The sequence below is a fragment of the Equus caballus genome, chromosome 6 (assembly GCF_041296265.1).
Source record: "Equus caballus isolate H_3958 breed thoroughbred chromosome 6, TB-T2T, whole genome shotgun sequence".
Lineage (NCBI taxonomy): Eukaryota > Metazoa > Chordata > Mammalia > Perissodactyla > Equidae > Equus > Equus caballus.
In genome coordinates, this window is record NC_091689.1 from 6,037,946 (window position 1) to 6,058,361 (window position 20,416).

The 20,416-nt window shown below is 45.2% G+C and overlaps 1 protein-coding gene across 1 annotated transcript in view; it reads right to left on the bottom strand.

The window, feature by feature from the left end:
• The window catches only part of MREG (melanoregulin), a 55,262-nt gene that overhangs the window by 15,086 nt on the left and 19,760 nt on the right, over positions 1-20,416 (bottom strand). The gene's annotated exons all lie outside the window — the stretch shown is intronic.

The window sequence follows — 20,416 nt, forward strand, 5'->3', positions numbered from 1 at the left end:
GTCAATTCTGACTCCTAGTGACCCTGTGCACAGCAGAGAGGAACCCTGACTGCTCTTTTTTGCACCATCCTCTCACCTTCTGGTGCTCCATCAGACAATGCTCTGCTGCTGTTCACAGGGTTTTCATGGTTAATTTTTTTGGAAGTGGGTGGCCAGGTACTTCTTCCCAGTCACCCTAATCTGGAAGCTCCACTGAAACCCAGCCAACCATGGGTGACCCTGCTGGTACTTGAAATCCCGGTGGCATAGCTTTCAGCATCACAGCAACACGCAGCTGCCACAGTATGAGAACCAAGAGACGAGTGGTGTGGTTCCCTGATGGGAAACAAACTCGGGTCACAGTGGTGTAAGGACCGAATCTTAACCAGTAGACCCCCAGGGCTGGCTGTAGAGTTATGTACTGTATTGATATTGTTATATAGGGGTTTGTAATGCCTCCCTCACTACTAGATTATCGGCTCCTGAGGGAACCTAGATTCATCCATGTCTTACACAGTCCTCTGTGCAGAGCACATGTTCCAATGGGTTTGCTAAACTCAAATGAACGTGACAATTCACATACAGGCCACACTCTGCCGGCGACTGAGTGCCTATTTTGAATCTAGGAAACACTAAATCTTATCAGAAAAAGCCACGTGGGCCCAAATCCATGTGTGTTCTGAACAAAACAGGTTTATATAATCAACATATTTTGATTCCCATATTTTTGGGAAACAGAATAAATTCAAGAAAGATGAAATAAAAATAATCCATTCATCTCTTTTACTCTTGCCTGATCAAGCATTTGATATTTGAAAAGTACCTTCCCATATGTCTCTTTAAATAATAATAGATATTGAGGCTGCACCATGTGGCAGGCCCCATCCCACGCGTTCCATGTGTCATTCCATCCATCAGAAAATCCAACAAGACGCGCTTATGGATCCCTTTCTAGAGACGTGTTACGTGAGGCTCCAGGAGGCTAAACAATTCAACTGAGATCTCACAGCTCTTAAGGAGGAACCAACAACTTAAACTCGTCTGTCTGACTCCACAACCCGTTCTCCTCCCAGTGCCCTAAGCTGCACTGTCAGGCCCCAATTTAGCCCCCTATATTATATTGTCCTTCCTGGTCACCAGTGTGGAAACTGGGACACAAAGAGAGAAATGCAACATAATGTGCAGGGACTTTCATTCCAAAAGCAACTTCTGGCACGGCCACGCAGGTCCAGCAGACAGACAGGCCCCCTCCTCTGTCCTCCAGCTGCCCCTCTGGACACACTCCTCACAGCCCAGCAGCAGGAGGAAGGACAACGCAACCAGAGCCCAGTGCGAGGGGCAGGCCCGGAGACACGGCGGTGGGGAAGGGAGGAAAGAATTGATTATGAAGAGGAAGCTCAGAGCTTCCTTTCAGCACAGCTGGTCTGGACAGTGTCAAGGCCACCTACCCAGGAGGGGCATCCTCTTTCAGGACCATAAAAGCCTATTATCTCTATCCACCATACACGGTGTGTAAGTGGGAAAGACGGGATTGTATTTCACTGTTGCTAGACAGCCCATCCACTCACTAGCCCTCTGCCTCCACCTGGGCCCAAATGGCAGAGGATCAAATGACAGAGCAGAGAAACTCAGGGCGTTAGAGGATGAACGACAGACTAGATGAACCTTGGAGCAGGGGGTGGTGGGGAGTAGCGGCCAAGGAGGAGCCAGTGCCCAGGGATATCTGGCACTTAGTTGCCTGGGGGCTCCAAGACTTGGAGAGCCCTCCAAAAGCTCCCAACAAGGGTCGGCCTTACTGCGTCATCCCTGACATCTCCTTGCTCTGCAGCACTCGCTCCAGAACGGTCTGTCTGTTGGGACCAAGGCCCATGGACGCGAGCCTTTTGAGTTGGGTCAGTCAAACTGATGGAGTGCTCCCTCCCAGTTGTCTCAGCCCAGCCTCTTCAGTCAGATAAGAACGGGCCTCCAGCTTACAGATGTGCATCTGGGTCTCCTCCTCCTCACCTTCCAGAGCCCTCTACTGCCCTTTCTCTGAACCCCAGGGGATGCCGGGCCTTTGTGGGGCTCAGGATACCCCCAGGTCTAGAAGCAGTCGGCTGCACTGACCACTAGGCCCTGAGGCCCCACCCCAGATGCTATGATATTTAAAAGTTTTTTGGTTTTTTTTTGTAAGTAAAGTATAAGGGCCTGGATTTTAATGAGAGAAAAACCATTTCCAGCATCATTCTGGTAGTTTCAAACAATCTGGTCAAAAAATACTTTGGGTATTTAAAAAGCCTGTACATACAATCCAAAGTTCAGAGAAGTGCCTTACTGGTTTTAAGTCTGCAGCTGGGGCAAAGGTTGCTGCATCTCAGCTGGTTGGACTGGGGAGGCTGCCCCATGCCCTTTGCCTACCCTTTGTGCCCACAGCTGCCCTCCTGACGTGCAGGTGTCGCACGTCCAGCCCACCCACTTTGCTAAGGTCTGGCATCTGGGCAGTGTGACTCTACATACCACACAGAGCCCCAAACCCCAAACCCCATCCTGGAGTTAGTGCTGGGAGCACTCGCCTGGGGGCTAATGCCATCCCACTGCCCTTTGCGATGCTCACGTGCTTTGACCTAGAACCAGAGCTAGAATTTTGACCTAGAATAAGTCAAACGCAAAAGTAATGCTTTGCCACCTCTCTCGGTGTATTTTTATTCCACAGCTCCGCTGGAGTTCTGGAAACAGACTGATCTGCAACCAGAGGCCCCTGACCTAATTCTTTATCTGGTTTTAACCAGATTAAGCTGAGGGGGAGCCCACGGCTCCTGCCGAAGTGAGCAGCATGGCCAGGAACGTGGCTGCAAAGCGATGAGATTTCGCATCAGTTTTGCCTAATTTGGGGGGTTCCAGCCCACGTATGGCTTTAGAATTAGGGGGAGGGCCAAACTCAAGAGGTGATTGGGCTAACGCTGCCAGTGGGAAGAACCGGGGCTTGGCATTTGCCAGTGACATTGTTATTCCTAATCAACCAGCTGGAACCAGTTCACAGCTCTGCTGCTCTGGGCACTGCAGGGGAGGAGAATTAGCTGCTGTCACTAAAAGAAAAGGACAATAAGACTAAATTCCTGTCCATGGAGAGGAAAGGGGGACTCAAATCTCTGGTGAGGCAGAAATAGCCAGTTCATTCAATTTCTTTAAGTGTGCACTGTCGAGGAAGGCTGCTTCTTCAACGAACTGAGGCAAGTTTAGATTAACGAGGGGATGTCTGAATCCAGAGTCTAGAAGACATCTCCAAGTTCTGACCGCCCCTCAGCATCTCAGCGTCTAGCCCTGTGCCATCCAACAGGGCAGCCGCTGGCCACACGTGGCTAGTCTGAATTGAGAAATGCTCTAAATGTAAAATACACACTGAATTTCGAAGACTTAGTATCAAAAAGAAAGAGAGAGAACGTAAAATATCTCATCAAGAGCATTTATATTGATTACGCATTGAAATGATAATATTCTGGATATATTTGGTTAAATAAAATATATTCTTAAATTTAACTTCACCTACTTATTTTTACTTTGTTAATGTGGCTCCCAGAACATTTAGAGTTACTTATGTGGTTTGCATTATATTTTTATTGGACAGTGCTGATCCAAATAATGTTACACCTAATGGTTTAATTTCAAAGTACGGCAAAATTTGCAAAGAGATGCACTTTAGCCAACCCCACCAGAAAACACTCTTGTGCGGGTCCTTTAAGGACTGCAGGTTCTTTTGAGGTGATCATGGGGTGAGGAGCCACTGCTCTGGAAACCAGGGCCAGCTGGTTAACTAGACTCAGTTAGTCGTCTGATTGCAAAAACAGATAGATAACAGCATTACTAAAGTCACCCTATAGATAGCATCTCTGATGCCTGGGTCACCATGGTAACACGTGCTTAAGTTTCTCAGGAACTGAGAGTCCACTCCTTGCCCGGTTCAGGCCGGTTGAGACCACTGACTCATCCACTGGGCCTGCCAGGATGACTGACAGGTGACCCTTTCACCTCAAGGAGCTGAAAACCCCACCCTCAGATCATGGCAATGATGCCATTTTGTGAACACGCGTCCTGTGAAGAGCCAGGAAGCTTGACCACACTTGCGCAGATCATAAGTTCCCTCACTTCCCCTCACCTCCAATGACCTATCCCCACGTCAGACCGCCTGCCCGCTTCTCCCACAAACATCTCTAACCCTCATTTTCCGGGGAGGCAGATTTGAGATTTGTTCTCTGTCTCCTCGCTTGGCTGCCTTCTGAACAAACCCTCTCTCTGCTGCATAGTTACCATCCCGGTGATCAGCATAATTGCGAGGTGGGCAAAACAAACCTGGTTTAGTAACACTCCTTTTATTGGTGGTGTGTCTTTCACTTGATAAAAACGCTTTCATACCCATAATCTCATTTAACTGACAGCTATACCTAGACAAATGTCTTACTACTTTTAAAAGACCTTCAAGACAACAGAAAAGTATATAATTTGACTAAAGAAAAACTTGAAACTTTTGTACATGCAAGAAACAAAATAATAATAAAAAGGCAAACAACATACTGGAAAAAGTGATACGAATTTAGCAAGGGGTTAAATACAGAAAGAAAAATCATACTCATGAACAAAAGACCTCAAAAGATAATTCACAAAAGGATCAACTAGGCAGTAACACCCATCCTTTAACAATTCTCAGTAAAACTATGAAGTTTGTGTTGCTGTTGTTGTCTAGCCAAATTATCTATCAAAAATAAAAGGAAATGAGAATGTCCACTGCCAGGAAGGGTATGGCAAAAGGGGCTCTTTTGTATTAAGATTGAGAGTTATAAAATTGGTGTCACTTTATTTTTTCACAGATAGCGAAAACTATCTGGCAGTAGGTATCAAAATATACAAAAATGGGTAAAATCTTTAATCCGAGAATCTATCCTAAGGAAATAATCTCAAAAACAAAAGAAGTCAATGTAGATGATGTACATTAAAGCATTAATTATACATGCCAAAAGGTGAAGAAAAAAGACCTAATGATACACTGATGATGAGTGTTAAAGCAGAATATGTACATTTATTATAATATATCATGTGTATTTTTTAAACAATAGTATATATATTCACAATAGTATATATACATAATATATGTATAATGTACATATGTGTGTGTATATATCCTATTACATCAACAATACCATAAGAAAAATGCAATAAAATAGTATAAGAGTGTTTATCTCAGGGTAGGATTATATATAGGCGATTTTTTTTCTCCTATACTCTCCAAATTTTCCACAATGGTCATGCACTTCTTTTATAATCACAACAGAAACTTTAAAATCCCTACAAAGGATTATTTTTACAGTTTCCTTTGTTAACCTAACCTCGTGTCTGATTACCTCAAAATGGAGAAGTCTAGTTATGGGTACTATCGTAATTTGAATTTATTTAGAAAAGTATTTACTATGTTCTGGATGGATATGCACAGCCCTTAGCCATCTGATTTCAATGGATTCTGTTAACTGAAAATCATCTCGATAAATCTGCAAGTTCCTGTGCATGTCACAGTATTTAGCTGAAAACACTGTTGCTTCGGTGGCCATATACTCTGTATTCCAGCATCTCTGCCAGCTTCAAAGAGGAGGGGGAGCAGGGGGACAAAGCAAGGACAAGGTGACAACGAGGAAGGAGTCCCAGCAGAGTCAAGATCCCTGTGGGGTATGGGGCAGGGGCGGGGGAGGGTGGGCCTTTCAGCAGAGCCAGGCAAAGACACAAGGGGAGGAAAGGGAGAAATTAGGAAGTTATAATTTGCTTTTATATACTAACAACCCCCAAATCTGAAAGTTTTCCATTTTTTAACCCAAATACTTCTTATCGTAGTGGTAACCCTTTTTGTAATTACTCTTCTTGCATAGCTTATCATCAGGGACCCTACTTACAACTCCTCTGTCTTTATTTCAAAGCTGTCAAGTTATTTCTGCCCGATACTGAATACTCCCAGTGCTTTTCATCTTCACCCCCTCACAGGAAGGAGTTAAAGCAGCTGGACTGCATGTGTGTGTGTGTGTGTGCTGGGGTGGGGGGGAAGCCCCCAGGAAAAAGAAAAGAAGGCAGGTGAGTCCATCTAATTTCCTTATCAAGTGAACCTCCAGGTAGCTAGACTAACGGTATCTGCTAGAAAGAAGAAACCTTATCTACAGAACACTCTTAGCAGGACGTCTCTGGCCAAAGGATTACTTCGACTCAAGACACCCAACATCTTTGGGGTATGGCTCCCTGGAGAATGTCACACAGGCTATAATGAGGGGCATACAACGGAGCTCTGGCATAATCTAAACGCTGTCTACCGTGTGAGGTCACCCAGTGAACCCACTTAGACTCAACTAGCATTCTGAGTCAGAGGCGCATGTCCTGTGGGCTGGGGGTCCTGGGGAAACACTCCCAGCATCGGGGCCTTCTCTCTGCTTCATCTGAGCCTCTCATTCGCCTGTGTCTGAAAGTATCAGTGAAGCTTGATGCTGGGTGCCATCTAGGATCCATGTGAATTGGATTTGACAACCTGTGTTTTGCTCACCTCACCTCTCCCCCATCCCTTGATTCCTACTTTGGAGTTATTATTTAAACCCAAGCCTTATAAAACTTTTTCCCTTACCATTCCAGGATCTCATTCACTGTCCACCTTTTACTTCCCCACAATCTTCAAAACCGCCTCCAGATGCTGCCTCCCCGCTCACGTGTTGTGGGTTCTCCAACAAAGCCTGAGCAGGACGCCACGCCACAGCCTCAAGGAAACTACCGCCTAAGTGGAAGCCGTCCTGTAATTGCCCGACACGCACGGGGTAACATGCTTGTTTATAATTACCCCCTTCTTTACTGGCTGTTACAGACCCAGGCATGACCCTTTGCCAAGCCAGTTAGCAAGCTGCCTGGTGAACCCTGAATTCAGCAACCATTTCTGGTTTTCAAGACCTTTGCCTCATCAGTCAGGTGCCCGGTGCCTTACCAACATGGCAGGCTGTCATCAATTCCAGCAAAGCCCAAACACAATTCCTGTGCATTTAAAACCCCAGAATGTGAAGGGGAAACAGTGGTGTGGCCCTAATCCCTGGTACATTTAACATGTTTAGAAATTACAGTGTATTTTTTAAAATCTTGACTAAACTGCATGACAGATAACTGTATAGTCATTTTTCAAAAGAAAAAATCATCAGTAGATGAAAAACCCTCTGCACCCATAAATGAAAAGGCTAGAAGAGTCTCTCAGTTTCTAAAGAGGACTCTTCTCCCACAGTATCAAAGAGCAGTGGACACCGGAAGCCGTCCTCAAAGAGGCCAGTCACGGGTCCTCTTTGTATGAAAAACTAAATCCACACAATCATTTGAGCCAAGTCTACTGAGCACCAAACCAGAGGCAAGCTCGATGGCCTCAAGCCAGATAGTAAATGTTTTAGGGTTTACAAGACACAAGGTCTCTATTTTGTCACCACAATGCAAAGGGAGCCAGAGACAAGGTGTAAACAAGAGGGTGTGTCTGTGTCCAATCAAAGTGGATTTGGCCTGTGGGCCAGAGTTTGTCTAGACCGTGGAGGGACATGTGGCGTGGAGAAATCAAATCCACCTGATTCACTCTCAGGAATGCCTCCAACCCCTATTCCAGGCATAGCGCGTGCATCTCGCTCAGAGGGCACGAGTGAGGTCCAGCTCCTTAAGATACAGACACCCAGGAGTGGTGTTAAAAGCCACATCATTTCAGCATAGTTCACAGGCCTCTAAGTACTGGAACTTTCAAGATCGTGTCCTCCATACTTCCCTCCGTCAAATGAGAAAACAGGCCCAGAGAGGTTGAGTGGCCTGCCACGGGTCACATAGCAAATTAGCAGTAGAGTCAGGAGACAGTAGTAGAACTGGGCATGAAGCACAGGAATCCTTTTTACTTTTTAACATCCACTGCCAGAGCCCCAGGTAACAGAGGGAAGTAGGTAAGCTTTTGAACTTGTTTCAGAAGGAGAGTCATTTTCCAAATACCTCACACAGAGCCCCATCATGAAGTGTATGTGCAAGTAAGGGTGCTCCTTCCCTCTGCCTGGTCCCACCCAAAGCTTGGGGGGGCACCTCGAAGGGATCGTAAGGCCCAAGGAAACCAAGCAGCTCAAGTGTAGTTTTATTTGTCCTCTGCTATCATTTCCAGCGCTCTCCTTTCTCCAGGTTTCGGTCCTGACCCAACGCCCAGGGCCAGCACTGCCACGCCCCCTCCTCCCAACCCCCTCCAGATCCTGCAATCAAACTTATCAGCCCTGGATCCCATTGCTTTGAAAAGTAATTTGTGCTGTCCTACTAATGATGGGTAAATTATTTTTTTTGCTAAGACACAACTAATCAGTCTCTGATAAGGACTAATGTATTATTACTTCCAGATATAATTTGAGTTTTAAAGGGGCCTTTTAGTAGCTCAACACAGTGTTTTTGAACTTATGTTGGCTGGCTTTTCCAAAGATGCCTGGGGAGCTGCCTTAGATGGGGAAAATCTAGAGGATTTCATTTGGGGGGAGAAAAGGAGTTCCAAAGATAACAGAAAAAGGTTTAAAAACCACAGACATACGCCAAAGCACTGGCTCATGGTCAAGATCTGTCATAATACCAACACAGAAATATTTTAAGGGTGTCAAGAACTGTGAAGCGTCTGAAATGTGACTCCCTTACTCACTAACAAGTTCTCCTGCCGCCGTTCCGTGGGTGCTGACGAAAGACATCAGACTCCTGGCTCAGAGGCAAACGACCCAGCAGCAGCAGATCAGCATTTTTTATGCCAGTTGTCTGAGCCCTAATTCCAACATGGTAACGGGAAGAGGGCCAAATGACACCTGCCTGGGCAGCAGGCTGCATCACAGGAGAGGAACCCTGCACTTAAGGAACCGGGCTGTTTCATACCCGGCAACAGGCCTGCCTGGCTTTCACTCTGGAGAGAGAACCATCTACGCCTCCCAGGACTGTTCACGATACAAACATCCTTGAAAAGACAGTTCAGAATGAAGGGCAGACAGCGCCTCTGCTCACAACATGTGCAGAGATCAAGAGCCCATGAGGAATTCTCTCTCAACAGGGAGGGAGGGCGTGGCTTAAGGCCAGGCCTGCTCAGCTCTCCCAAGGAATGTGAGCTTCCCCAATCAGGAGTAACAGGGCCAGAGGGAAAGAACAAACCTTGCAAAGGGGACAAATAAGCAGTTCCTGCTTGTTTAGTTCAAAACTGCTCCCCATCCCTCTTAGAACAAAATTTAAAATCCTCTCCATGGCCTACCAGGCCTTCACGATCTGGTCCTTGCTGGTCTTCCCAGCGTCACACCCCACAGCTCCCTCCCTTGCTCCCTCTGCAGCCTCGTTGGCCTTCTCGCGGTTCCTGGCATCTACCGCGCTCATTCCTGTCTCAGAGCCTTCACATCTGCTGTTTTCTCTGCCTGGAAGGTCCTTCACAAGGCTCACCCCCTCACCTCATCCAGGTCTCCACGCCCCAGCCCAGCATCACTTTCTGTTCCCTCATATTGTCTTATTTTTCTTCAAAGTGCTTATCACAACCGCCATGGTGTTTATTTGTTGTCAGTCTTCTGTCTGTAGAACGGAGGCTCCCTCACTACAAACCCTTTGTTTACTGCTGTGCCCTCAGGGCCTAGATCTGACCCCCAAAACAACTATTTTTAATCCTAACAATGGCACGCCTACCATGATGGCTGAATGGTGACCCCCTCCAGATTCACATGCTGAGGTCCTAACTCCCAGTACTCAGAATGTGACCTTGTTTGGAGATAGCATCTTTAGAGAGGTAATCAAATTAAAACAAGGTCATTAGGGTGAGCCCTAATCCAATGTGACTGGTGTCCTCATGAGAAGGGGACCTTGGCCACGATAAGCACGATGTCAGCAGCCACAGTTGGTTAAAAGACAACAGTGTCAACGGCTCCCCACCCTTGGAGGCAGGAGTTCAACAAAAAATCCTCCCTCAGAAACACTCCAGTACACGCTCGCTCTAATTTCTGTATATCCAAAAGGCGCTGCCTATTCCCCAAATGTCACTTTAAAATGGGTAAAGGATAACTACTATGTCACGGATTAAAATGTTAAGGCAAGGACTGAGGCGTCAATGAAATGCTATGTTTTCAAACAGCCAGCAGTCAAAAAGCCTGGACACATTTGGGCCCGAGCCAGTTCCTCTCAATGATGAGAGCTCACCCTGCGTCAGCTGAGACATTCTCAGGAAGACAAGCACAGACAAGTAAAAACATTCTGAGCAAGCAAAGGGAAGAAGAAAATGGAGGAAACCAGCAGAGGGCTGCTGCCTTCCCTTCCAGGCTGTTTTACACAGCCCTGCGCTCGACCTTCTGTGGCTGGAAGAAGAGTCAAAAGGGGTTGGAAGCCAGGGAAACAAGGGAAGAAAAGACCTTTCGAAACGAGGGCAGAGAACAGGTAGGGTGAGTGGTATGAATGGCAGTCAGTGTTTCGAGATCAGCCGAGAATCTGCCGGCTGGAAGGGAGATGCTTTCTCAAATGCCCCTGCCTTACCTAACCCCAGTCAGACAGGAAGGACGTCTGGAAAGCCCACTCAGTTGTCCACATTCTTGTGCAACTCAAAGATGTGCTCGATGCTAACTGCCAGCTGGTGCCAGGGTCAGCCCTTGGGCCCCACAAAATCCTTTTGTACAAGAGGGGTCCAGCTCATCCAGCGCCCTGGCCTCCACCCTTGGGATCCTCAAGCAGGACGCTGTCCCCATCCTAGGGACTTTGGACGTCCAGCTTCTGGCAGTGTTTCCCAGGTGATAAGGCTGCTCCAATCCAATTTAGGAAAGACCAGAAACCACGGTGCCAATATACGTGGACATATCTGGAAGCCCAGCAAAAAAGTACTGAGCTGAGCTGGCCTCTCCGTTCAGAAAACCTCTCCTCTTCTTCACATTTCACCAATTAGGATGAATCTGGGTTCACAAGTTCCTCCTTCAAATCATTCACACTCTTCACTGAATTCCCCTACTTTCGTCCGAACACCTGCTTCTTTTTAACTTCTGGTTGAGCCGAGCCTACACAGAGTATGTTTAATTGGGTGGAAAGATGGGAGAAAAAATGTTAGGGATGGGGTGCTTGGTGGGGAGAGCCAGGCTTGGGGAGGAGCCAACCAAAGGGGGCACAGACAGAGGGTAACATGAGAAGAACCCTGGAGGGGCCTCCAGAAGTTAAGAGGGGGCCCCAGAAAGGCAGAGAGAAGGGCTCTGCATGTGAAGGCTGATCACAAATACATCCTTGGGCAGTTCAGTCCTACTCCAAGCAGTCTACTTCATGCCGACACATTACCCATCCCCTCCAGACTTCTGCCTGGAGAGGCAAGCAGAGAACATTAAGAGTATGGCCTGCAGTCATTCTCCACTAGAAAAAACACGGCCACCTCGCTGACTTTACACAGATTACAGTATATGCAGTACAGGACCACAGCGGGCATCTTAAAATTTATCTTTGTAGACTGCAAGGGTTGGGTTGAAAGAGTAGACACCTTGACCGGTCCTTGGTCTGAAGCCCTCTCGCTTCTTACAAGCTGTTGCCACTCCCACTCCTAGCTTTCCTCGGAGCCCTCAAAATTTTAAGTGATTGCGAGGAAAGAGACCAGGACCAATGGATAAAAGGGCACGTCCCTGGAACATGTCCTGTGTTTAATAACAAACTCAACTGCAGCAAATTTTTATCTCTACCACTTGTACCTGGTTTCAAAACTTTCTGGTAAACTCACCAAGCCTGGCAAAAAAGCAAAGATGAAAACTAAATGAACAAAAAGTACGTTGGTTGTGCTATGAAAGGCTCACTCCTGCAGTGCTCCTCTCTCCTGACCCGCCCAACATCTGGGCCTGTTAACTGGCCAGAGCACCTGATCTTCCGGTTTTTGGTTGAAAAACACGATTCCACAACCAGGACTGTGACCAACAAACATATTTCCCACACGCTTGTGGCCTCCTATTGCAAAACATTATTTACGGAAGACGGAAAGAATTTTAACTCAGGTCCACCGAAATTAGTTCCAAGTTAATAACAACAATGACAAGAGCAATGTGGTCAAAGAGCTTGGGTGTGACTTGACTTCAAGTAATTTGTAATTAAACGTGACAATTATTGCAAGAGGGCGTACCCAGTTTGTATTCATGAGCCAAACAGCCTGCCTCTTACGTTGCAAAACCATTAAATGGCACAGCTCACCCCTGCGCTGTAAATAGCGTGATCATGTGTCACAATTATGTGCCGACAGGTAGCCAGGGACAGGCTCCCACATGGAAGGGTGGTTTTACATCAATAAAAATACGGTCTCCTTCCAGAACACTTTGGGGATTTTAAGTCCAAGAAGCAGCAGACATGGGCCTTCATCAAAACTGGATGGGTGCAACCATTGCCCCCACGTGTTCAATCAAAACCAGAAGGCAAGCCAAGTTGTTCTTCTGGAATACTCCTCATAAACCTTGCAGATTCCCTAGCTGAGCACACTCACATCCTGAGGTCCCAGTGCGCCAGTATCCAGGGCTCTCACCAGCTCTGTGCAATTAAGAGCTGTTTTTTGTTATTCCAAGATGAGCAACACCAATCAAAGGAAGGGGCTGGGGAGGCAGGGGTGGGGCGGAGTCAGGGGTGGTTGAGCAGGTCGGGGTGTGAAGAAGCTGACAAACAGCTCTGTTAATTACCATATGAATTCCCAGGCAGCTGGGGGGGTGGGGGGGTGGGGGGGGTGGGGGGGGTGGGGGGAACCAGAGAAAGAGCCTGATTTATCAGCTGAATCTTACAATGTTGGAAAGATAAACACCCGACTGACTACTTCATGCACATTCTCCTCGGTCCATTTTGGCAGGATCCCTCAAAGCTTGCTCCATGCTCCTCCTAAACTACTTCATTCTCCCTCCTCTTCCCCTTTCTCCAGCACACCCACAGCAAGACAGAGCAAAACAGTTCAGAAAGACCCAGGAAACAGCCACCATAAAGTGTGCTGTGAAGTAATTTTTTATACGAAGTATACACATATGAAGTAATACCTGCATATGGTCTAAAATTGTTTTCAAACAGCACAGAAGACCATAAAATTAAAGGAAAGTAGGTCTCCCCTCTGCACCCACTTATACTCCAAAGAGGTCACTAAGGCTAACAAGTTCAGAGGTAACCTTCTAGAAATTTTACTGCTACCTATTAGCAAAATATGCTTTTATACCAATAGGATATCTTGCACACAAGTGGGATAGCTTTGTACATACCCACTCAGCAATAGATCAGAACTATCTCTCCACGCCAGTACTTATAAATCCTACCTCATTATTTTTAAGCTGTATAGCATCATTAGTATAGCTATTTACAATATATTTAACCCATGTTTCATTGGATATTTTTATTTCCAGATTTTTACGTTTCAAAACAATACTACAAAGAACACATATCTTTGTTTAACAGTATGAGAATGACCACAGGATGGGGTCATAGGATGCCAACAGCAAAATTGATGAGCTGACTTTAGATTCAATATTTAGGCTACTCCACCTTAAAAAGAACTTCAAACTGGTGAATGGAGCCAAAATGACTGATGAGGAAGCAGAGGAGCTCTGCTGGTCACAAGGGATGACATTCTGGGCAACCACATCCCGTGGGCGCTTCTGTATCTCAGCCAAGAGAGAAATGTCGATCTTTACTGAACGCTGCCACAGTCTGGGCAGAGAGTCCTCCAAGTTCAACAGCCACATCAGTTTCTGTGCCCTCAGTCCAGCCTTATATATTAAATAATAAATGAAGAAAGTGAATAAGCCTTCAACTGGAGAAGTGTAGCTATCTATGGGCAACAGAGATGACATCATTAGGGAAAATAGTCAAGAGGTCTCACGGGAGTAAGCGAGGACAGAAGGACTTGCTGGGCCTTGGCAGTGCGGTACGTTCTCTTTGCAATAAGCTGCGTGTTTCGTTCCACCTGCACCGTCTAGAGTTCTCTACCTTCCATCCCTGCTCTGCCGGCTCTGCCTGGGTATCTGCGAGCTTCCTCATACAGTGGCGTCTTCAGCTGAAATACTTCCCTGCTCTCAGGCCCAGATTCCTCCAACATTCCATGATTCTGGATTTCCCGAGTCCGCATTCCGCTGCCTGCCCTCCCAAACCCCTGCCTGTGTCCAGTGCCTGAGACTACTGTTCCCCTGCAGGTGACGTTCAGAAATCTCCACCTGCCACCAAGGGGCAGGGTGTCCTAACCAAAAGACAGGAGTAACTTTACACTGGAGATGAAAGCAGCAGGTGACCATGTCTTGAGGACAATGGCAGTTAACACAGCGTACGTAAAGTACTTAGAACAGCACTTGGTATACAGTAAGTACTCCGTGACAAATAAAGGAAAAGCAACAGGATATATGAGGAAGCCATTTGGTGTAAAACTAATTCGGCCTGACCTTGTTTTTCCAAAAGGACCTGATGTGGCCTGTTGAGCATGCACTGTACATCTGCTTTAAACATTTACTGTGTCCCAAAGACAAGAATGCTGCCCCTAAAGACAGGGATGTAGCTCCCCCATACTGGCATTTCTCTAAGGATAAGCATCTCTTCCCAGTAACTAAGAATTACTTACCAACCTGCTGTGCTCACCTTGTGACCACTGACCTGCCGACCACCGACCTGCTGCCCCAGCTAACTATTGTATGACAATTGTAAAAGGGACATTCCTGTCATATGTGATGTATGCTCTTTGTTCCAAGACAGTATATAACTACTCTGTACACCCTACTTCTTTGGTGCCCTTCCTTCCTTGGGGAAGGAAGGCCCAGGGCTAGTCCTCAGATCTGGCTCATAATAAACTCACCCCAATTTTAACTTACAGATAACTATGGATATTTTTGTGTCTACATCCATAAATCTCAGCAGTCACTGTTCTCGTTGTCTGATTCCTTTCCACCAAGCCAACTTCTGCTATGATCACCGACTTCCCGTACAGATTTTATTATAAGGGAGATACTGCACCGACCCATTCAAATTGATGGCTCACCAGATGGACGTATGCATTTGAGTTTATATGGCAGGCTCATGTGAATTTAGTTAGTGTTAGCAAAAGCCCCCATGACGGTTAATTTTATGTGTCATCTTGACTGGCCACAGTGCCCAGATATTTGGCCAAACATTATTCTGGATGTTTCTGTGAGCGTGTTTTGTGGATGAGATTCATATTTGAATAGGTGCAGTCTGAGTAAACCAGAGGACCCTCCACAAAGTGACTGGACCTTACCCAATCACTTGAAGGCTTTAATAGAACAAAGACTGACCTCCCTCTAGCAAGAAGGAATTCTGCCTGCAGGCTGCCTCTGGACTTGAACTGCAACTCTTCCCTGACTCCCCAGCCTGCTGGCTCCCTCCATCAGATTTTGGATTCAGCAAGCCTATGCTATCGTGTGAGCCAATTCCTTAAAAGAAATATCTCAATAGATAAATAGACAGGCAGCTAGACAGCCAGGCAGACAGGTCCTGTTGGTTCTGTTTCTCTGGAGAACTCTTGACTAATACACTCTCTAAGTTCAAATAGCTCCCGGTGCCCTGAAAACATCAAGATCAGAGACATGCAAAGCGATCACCAGATCTTGGCAGCAGTGACACACCCACGGCATTGCAAGCCTGTGACCTTTGCATGAACAACCAACCAGCCTCCCTGACCAACACATCCATCACACTGACCTAAAAATAGTTGTGAAACCAGAAGTGGGTCCTTACTATGATGAAAGTAGAAACCCTAACTTAATGTCAACATCCACCAGTTAGTTCTCAAATTGAGTTGAGAAGTGGGGGATCTGGGAAGAACAGAGAAGAATTTCTTACTTTGTTGACACTAAGTTAACAACAAGGCTAAGAAATATTAGCGTTCCAGGTGTATGAAGACTGGCAACACTCTAACGCCAAATCAACCCGCTCGATGTATATTAGACATGTCATTTTTGATAAAATTAATCAACAAATAGGCACTTCAGGCAGAATTTGAGCTTTTGTTGAAACAAATCCTGTAGAAGATAACAGCCTAGATACTATTGAAGAAACAATCACACATGAGAGTTTTCTTAAGAGAGAAATAAGTTGGACAGTGTCTTACATTTTCTTTGCAAAGTTCTGTGCCTATAAACTTATTTACCACTCGATTGTTCCTGTTCACATTTAAAACAAAGGACTAAGAAAATCATTCGGGTACCTGCCCTAAATCCTCAGAACCTTGTAGCTTTCCTTTTCCACTCCATAGTCAAGGACGTTAAATAAACCCTGAGTCAGGAGCCCATTTCTGCTAAACGCTATCAAGAAGAGAAAACTTGTCTGGGTCTCTCTCTCTCTCTTTTTAATAGATAGTTCATCCACATCAGAGGATTGCTGTGAGAAGCCGGGCAATGCATGTAGGAAGCATCTTGACTGCATGACAGGCAGGCATTTCTGATGATCTCATTTGTTCCAGAGAAAACCAAAGCCAATGCTGAGGGAGGTTACCAGAGGCTTAATTTGGTATTAATCCCTGGTGTTTCAACTTTATAAGTAGTCAATTGTAATTTTTTTAAAAACCAACTTTTGAGGCAGCTTTATGGTTTCAGTTTCTTCTCAGGCCCAACTGGTTTATGTAAGTTGTAAAGAAATTAATGGAAAGATACAATTCCTACCAGCGAATTATTCTGCACATGCTTGCCAATAAATAGGTGGCCTTCCTTCTGGAAATTTCCACCATTACAAGCACAATAACTCAGGAAATGCAGAGTCGCAGCCATCTGTTACTGTGACAGTGAAGTGCGGGATATGGAGAAAGTTGGCCAGCTTCCTGCCCATCTCCTGTAGGCTCTGCGGAGGTCCCCAACTTGTTGTCCATCCTATTTCACTGATCTGTCAGTACTCCCAAAGTATATTATCTACTATCTTTCTGGGGCAACAGGGAAGGAGGCCAATGAGCACAACAGTCTACAGAACAGCAAAAGAAAGAAGCCTGGCCATTACATTCTAGGATATGGACACTCAGAAAAACAGAGAAGAATTCAGGTACTAAAAGCTCCCGCCAGGTTTCTGTCCTCTCCACCTTCTTTCCATGGCCAAGCAGCTCAGAGGGAGGCTCTACCGGACACAGCCTCTTCCGAGTTTACATTCCTAACTGCTGACATTCAGTGGCGGTGACTGGCCCCCACTTTCAACTGCATCTACTCTACAAAGGGGTGAAAACTGATCAATTTGGAACCACCAGCTGTTTCATCAATCAATTTGGAGGTTAAGAAGTGATCTTAAAAACAAGTGTTGGCGAGGATGTGCGTAAATTAGAACCCTTGCACACTGATGCCCGGAATGTAGAATGGTGCAGCCGCTGTGGAAAACAGCAAGATGGTTCCTCAAAACACCAAACAGAGAATTACCACGTGATTCAGCAATTCCACTTCTGGGTGCATACCCCAAAGAATTTAAATATTTGTATACCTCTTTCATAGCAGCATTACTCACATTAGCCAAAAGTTGTAAGCAACCCAAGTGCCCATTGGTGGATGAATGGATAAGCACAATGTGGTTTACACAAACAAGGGAATATTATTCAGTTTTAAAAAGGAATATGGATTTAATATGGATTGAACGACCACCCCAATTCGCCCAATCATTTCCTCCAACACCTTGGACAGGTGAGTGCAAGTCTCCAACATTATGTGGCAAACACCTCCTGTGCAGGGTTACTGTGAGGATGCAGCATGTGTCTGAAGAGCACGCAGCACAACGCTTAGCACACAACATCGTACTCAATAAACCCTATTTCCTAGAAAACAGAGAGTGAGATCATTTGATTCTCAGCTCCTAATAACTATTTTCATTCTCTCCCCGCCGACCCAAACAGTCTCTAGCAAAGTAAAATCAAGAATGGTCGCATTCAACAATCCAGATCATCTGGTCCCCAAACCAAAAGGAGAAACCCTTTGGAGAAACCCTGAACTATCTAGAGAATTGCTTCCATTTTCCACTGTTATTTTGCTCCGTTACGCTTTGAGTAAAACCTGCAGTCCTATCTCCAACAGGAGCCAACATTCACCCCTTTGCGGAGAGAGCAGATGGCCCTGCCAGAGCAGGCCTTGTCCAGTGCACAGAGGCGAGTTAAGACAGTAACGCAGAGCCGAACTGGAACATCCCGTCTCCAAGCGCTGCAGCGATGTAGCCGGAACACGATCCATTCTTCCCTCTCTCCCACTTCCTCACAGCCTCCCACCGAACATTCCAGTCTACTCTGTTTTGTCCTTTCTTTTAGTACTAGGGATATGACAGGCTAAGTGTATAATCCAGACACTGCAAACAACCCCTAGGAAGGTCCGTTGCTATTTTAAACATTTTACAGCAACTGTTTACAACGCCTGGCAACACTCCACCGCAGGGAGCCCCGACACACGGGAAGAACAAGCCAACTGTACACCAGGAACATTTTATGTGTTTGCCTCTATAGTTTTAGAAAATAATAACATGTAGCTGTTCCCTGGGGTTCCGCAGAGTATGGTTTTCATGGGATCACTTGAGCCATACAAGCACCTGGTGTTCACACAGATCCTGCTGGTGTAGAAATACTGCCTTGCTCAGTGACAGAAAGGCAGGCACTCAACATCAGAACCACATACATTTCTGAGCAAGCAATTACTTAATAGCTTTAAAAATAAGCATAGAATTTCTATCACTACTTACACCCAATAAACATCACCTATTTTGAACCAAAATAGTAGTTCAAAGTGTTTATGAGAATGATTTGATTTTTAGCACTTATTTTCTTAATCAAAAATGTAAAGCCTTTTTTAGCAAAGTGAAAATGTTGAAAATGTTTCTGGACCATCAGAAGGGACACCAAAGACCATAAGTCAGAGAACACTGAAAAAAAGTGAACAAGAGACGGAAAGCAGCAAGACGAAACATCTTGAAGCTAATAAAACAGAAGCCCAGGGCAGGAGTCTTAACCAGCTGCACTTACCGTGGAAAAGCCTAACTTGGGAAAAGTGTGTTATGTTACAACCGGGAACACCTCCTGAACTGCGGTCACGACCCTCGGACCAAACCCAGCTCTCATCCCACCGATGGGAGAATGCCTTTCACATCACTGGCATCAGGTCACAGAAAGAGGCTGTGCAGACTTTGCTCGTGCACTTTGAAATCTACACTGAATCACAGCCACTATCTGTTCCTCTCTCACGAGTTCAATCATGGAGCTCATTATCAATATGTCTCTGCATTCACGGAGCCCAGAGTCAAACCCTGGCTCCACACTCTGGGCCGTGTGACCTTGGACAAGTTGCTTCAAAAAGAAATACTAACGGCACCCACTTCACTGAGTTGTTGCAAAGAGGACATAGTTAATATACGTAAAGTGGCTGAACAGTGCCTGGCACTGTTTTCATTATTATTAATAGCTTGGAGGACAAGATCGTTCCATATGATTAAATTATTTACACAAATTCGAAATAAATAAGGTGCACTGATATTCCATTAAGCATTATTAAGCTGCCCAGAACACAGCGTGTTATGTGAAGTATCTAACTAGTTTAATGAGAACGAACATGAAGATAATGACTTAGTGACATGAATTTGAGGCTGTTTCCTACCTCTTAGTCAAACATAAAGCATTTTATGGCATCATTCAAAGACAAGAGCAATAATTTTTCTAGTGCTTGGAGGTCTGCAAATGCACCGTTTCTTCTGCTGAAAGTCTGTTTTCCATCCGCTTTTGAAGGCTTGTGTAAACGAAGGCGGATTCTATTAGATTTAAATAATGTTCCTCTTTACAATTTCTGACACTGCGAGCCATTTTTCAGTTCACGCCTTTGCTTCATTATCTGCTCTCCTATATGTCTTCTTTTCTGATTTTTTTTCAGTTTGGGAAAACACTGCAAATTTAGCCTTAACTATTTATAGCCCTTTCTCCACCAGCTTCAGATTCAATAGAAGGCTATAGGTAGTACACACACTGTCTGGAAATTATTTTTCATTTTTCAGAGAATTCCAACTATGGACGTTCCTAGGTCTTTTGTGCTATTGTTACTTAAGGAAAAACAAGAGGTTCCGTTCTCCTTAATACCTTGCTTGAGCTTCTAAGTTGTATCACAAAAAATATCTAGGGTTCCTTGTTCTTTAGTAGGTAGAATTAGTTTTTCTTTCAAAACTAAAATCCTCCGTTTTAGTAAAATTTGTACCAATTTTACCCTGTGTGAAAAAGAAAATAAGCAATATTAATAGAAATGGAACTTATTCAAACTTAAAACACTCCCCACCAGCTTCCTACTTCCACCTTTTAAACCAACGGTGAGCTCATCTTTCAATCATACTGGACAAAAGAACCATATTAATAAGTAGCAGTAGTCCTTATTATAAATGTTCCGTACATACCAGTGGAAACATATTTTGTTTAACTGACACATTTTTAAATGTGAGTTATCATTTAAAAATCTAGACATTTTAAAAGTAAATT